The sequence below is a fragment of the Bos grunniens genome, chromosome 14 (genome assembly GCF_055505025.1).
Source record: "Bos grunniens cultivar Pamir isolate PY7600 chromosome 14, Bosgru_T2T1.0, whole genome shotgun sequence".
NCBI lineage: Eukaryota > Metazoa > Chordata > Mammalia > Artiodactyla > Bovidae > Bos > Bos grunniens.
This window is the reverse complement of record NC_141178.1, coordinates 63,921,929-63,926,012: the sequence shown is the minus strand read 5'-3', so window position 1 is coordinate 63,926,012 and position 4,084 is coordinate 63,921,929. Positions and strand designations below refer to the sequence as shown.

Below are 4,084 nucleotides of genomic sequence, written 5' to 3'. Positions count from 1 at the left end.
ATTTTTCCCAGGAAATACAAGGGGCAATTTTAGGGTCTTCTACTAGGATTGTTTTCTCTGTTCCATTGTTTTGAATATTATTGTCTTGGTGCCTAGATCTTCCTTGACATAAAATGTTTAAACACTCAATTTTCTTTTATTTATTCATTTATTTATTTTTAATTTTTTAAAATTTATTTAAATTGGAGGCTAATTAAATTCACTATCATCATACAAGGGCTTTTTAGAAATATCCCAAACTATGACCACTACTGAGATGGACCTTCAACTCAATCACTTTTTTAAAGAAAAAAAAAAAATATGATTAATTAATTCCACCTCCTAATCCTCAGACTCCATTCACATTTTTCCAGAACACTCCATTTCTCTTCAACCTATTCTGCATCTCTTCAAACCAGAGTAACTGGGGCAAAAAGAAAGCCCGATGATTGGGTGAAAGAGTTGGGATAGAGAGGAAGCCTTTGCACATTCCTTTGATTATTTTTACTGATTGCCCAACGTTCCTTTTTAAAGACAGCTCCATTTCTTAAAAGCCTGAGAATGATTGCTTATGCTAATCCTAATGCATATCTAAGCATATTGGCCACTTGGCCCAGTATCTGTGTTTGCAATTGAACACACATTGAACCCTACCAGGTCTCTGCCTGCTTTCCCACTCTCTCAAACACCCATACAGATACACACGTACACACAGATTTCTTCTTGGTCAGTATGTGTTCCTTAAGGTTCAAAAACATCCCCTTAAAACACCCACACACACGTTTCTAAACCACTAGTACCCTTCCTGGTATCAAAGGAGTGCACTCCCTCCACAGGGTTGTCTTACAAAGATATTTTTTTTAAAGTATATTTATCTTGCTTTACAACCAGTTTCTCCTATAAAAGATATTTAGTTTCATGTTCAATTAATATTTTATAATTTCAATCCATGGAGCATTTCCTTTATGAGATGATGTCTTTAATGAAATGTATGGCATAAATTTTGAAATCTAGTGATATTATAATTGCAACATTCAGTTGGCTTCTCCTTTGATATTGGCCACCTCTTCACTTTCATTTTCAATATTATTAACTAATATTTGTCAAAACAAGTAAAGTTACTAAGAGGAACGTAAAATAGCTAAAAAAAAATTACTCTGAAAATTCTCTTAGGAAGTGATGAAGGCAAAACACAACTGCCCCCTCTGAGGTTTGAACTCAGGACCTTCAGATTATGAGACTGATGCGCTGCCTACTGCGCTAAGGAGGCAAGTTGAAAACATGGCTCACTGTGGACACTCCTCACAAACAGGCATTTTCCTTTGAAGCCTGAAAACTGGTAGAATATTAGAATCATCAATTTTTTTTTATTGCTTTCAAAATACATTTCAACAATTGGCTCACTGTCTTTCAAAATTGAAGCTGCTTTAATTATACAGAATTTTCTAGTGTAGAGACACAATATACCAAGATAAAGTTAACCAGTGTTTTTATACGTGTGCTCTGCTGCTGCTGCTGCTAAGTCGCTTCAGTCGTGTCCGACTCTGTGCGACCCCATAGATGGCAGCCCACCAGGCTCCCCGGTCCCTGGGATTCTCCAGGCAAGAACACTGGAGTGGGTTGCCATTTCCTTCTCCAATGCATGAAAGTGAAAAGTGAAAGTGAGGTCGCTGAGTCTTGTCCGACTCTTGGCGACCCCATGGACTGTGGCCCACCAGGCTCCTCCATCCATGGGATTTTCCAGGCAAGAGTGCTGGAGTGGGGTGCCACTGAGTCCAACCCTTTGGACCCTATGGATGGTGGCCCGCTTGGAATTCTCCAGGCAAGAATACTGAGGTGGGTTGCCATTTCCTCCTGCAAGGGATCTTCCTGACCCAGGGATTGAACCTGTGTTTTCTGTGGCCAATGCAGGAGCGTTCTTTACCACTGAGCCACCTGGGAAGCCTTCCTTTATGTGACCTTTTTCTTATATTAGGGCTTCTGCTGTGGCTCAGCTGGTAAAGAATCTGCTTGCAGTGTGGGAGACCTGGGTTTGATCCCTGGGTTGGGAAAAAAGGCTAGCCACTTAGGTATTCTGGCCTAGAAAACTCCATGGACTGTATAGTCCATTGGGTTGCAAAAAGTCAGACACGACTGAGTGACTTTCACTTTCACTTTGTCTTCTATTAAGCTCCTTGCCCTTAAAGATCCAGGAAAGGATGAAGGAAATGGTAGGAATATTTTGGAAGAGGGTGGATTGCAAAATGTTGCTTATTGTCCTGATATTTAATATAATTTAACTGAGAAGAATATAGCTGCATTTTGTTCTGGCAAACAACAGCGTTTTCTTGAAGACCTGTAACATGCATTGCTACCATGGTTCTAGCTGAACAACCATGCCATTCCAAGCAGGTCACGTAAGGTGATTTCTGCAACCTTCTAAAGCTATTAGTAGTTTTGGATGATTTTTCCATGCAAATCTTTGCTTTCCCTACTGACTAGTTATGATGAAAAGAGACTGCTTTTAGTCCTAGTAGGTGAAAGAATCAACTAGGTGTGAAATCTAAGCAACCAGAACAAAGATACACAGGCTGGCAGACCTGGGTGGAGTGAGGGAGTTTATTTTCAACTTCTCTGTAGGGTCATTTGTGTGTAGATGTAATGCAAAGTAAACTTCAAGGAAAAAGGACATAGATTTAAAGAAAACTACACATTAGTGATTTAATTTGCATATCTACACCTCTTCAAGATTACAGTTTCACTTTAGGAAACAGAGCATTAATAGTTCGACTTTTAATCAGCAGCTACCAGAGCTGTCATTTTTAAGATATCAGTTCCATATTTACTCACAATACTCCTTTCAAGAACTCTGAAAAGCAGTGGAGAAACAGACATAGAGAACAGACTTATGGACATGCAGAGAGAGGAAGAGAGGGTGAGATGTATGAAAAGAGTAACATGGAAACTTACGTTACCATGTGTCAAAGGGATAGCCAATGGGAATTTGCTGTATGTCTCAGGGAACTCAAACAGGGGCTCTGTATCAACCTAGAGGGGTGGGATGGGGAGGAGATGGGAGGGAGGTGAAAGAGGAGGAGACATATGTCCACCTATGGCTGACTCATGTTGATGTTTGACAGAAAACAACAAAATTCTGTGAAAGCAATTATCCTTCTATTAAAAAAAAAAAAAAAAAACTCTGAAAAGTTACCAAAGCCTATGTTGTCCAGGGGGGCAGATAAGAAAATTTTTCTGTTAGCTGAAAGGAAAAAAAAAAAAAAACAGATATCCATAGATGGCCATAACATTGTGTAAAACACACCTGCTTTGAATACAAAATATAAAACACCAGAAATAGATTAGAGGGAGGGAAAAGAGAGTCAATAAAGTGACATGACTGAGGAAAGACACCCTACCAGACAAAAGGACACATTGTGTTCAGGTGCTTTTTATTCCTGAGAAGAACAGATTTATCAAACTATCATGTTAAGAGTAAAAATCACAACCACGACACAATCAAAAGTTTCCGTTGTTTGTGAAGTTGACTGGTCAAGATACTCAAGGTTTTGTCTGTTGAACTAGAGTGTAAGCTCCTGTGGGTTAGGAATTATAGCAATTTTTTTTTCTGCCTGTCTCTTTTAGAAGGTACGGGAAAGATGCTGTCTGCCTCACAGACCTATAAAATGGCCCTGCTGAATCCGTTCTCACTCAGGTCCCTCGACACACTTCTGACTGGGGGCAGAGGGCAAATTGGACATCAAAGAGTTGCCAAAGGCTTTTTTGCTGTGGAAGGCTGAGGAGCTCTGGATGATTCTTTGATCTCTGTTTCCCTCCCCCTCCCCCCTCTGCCCCCACACATACCTCACATCAGTCTTCCCTAGACCCCACCCTGTGTCTCTGTTCTCCTCAGCTGCTCTCACAGAAGACCCCTGACATCCTGGTCCACATTAAGGAACGAAACTAAACAAGAGTGCAAACAATCAACCTTCTAATCCAGACAAGCTGCTGTCATAGCCTTTGGCTCCCTTATCTGCACAGAGAAAACATTTGGTGAAACCTTTTAAATCTCAGTTTAAAAAAAAAAAATATCAGGGGCAGTTTTTTCCCTCCCCCCACCCCCTTCTTC

The 4,084-nt window shown here is 40.3% G+C and overlaps 1 non-coding gene across 1 annotated transcript; it reads right to left on the bottom strand.

Annotated features, from left to right (window-relative positions):
* Positions 1-1,176: 1,176 nt before the first annotated feature.
* TRNAM-CAU (transfer RNA methionine (anticodon CAU)) lies at positions 1,177-1,249 on the bottom strand. Its single transcript has one exon. It is a non-coding gene; the product is annotated as a tRNA-Met (tRNA).
* Positions 1,250-4,084: the final 2,835 nt, after the last annotated feature.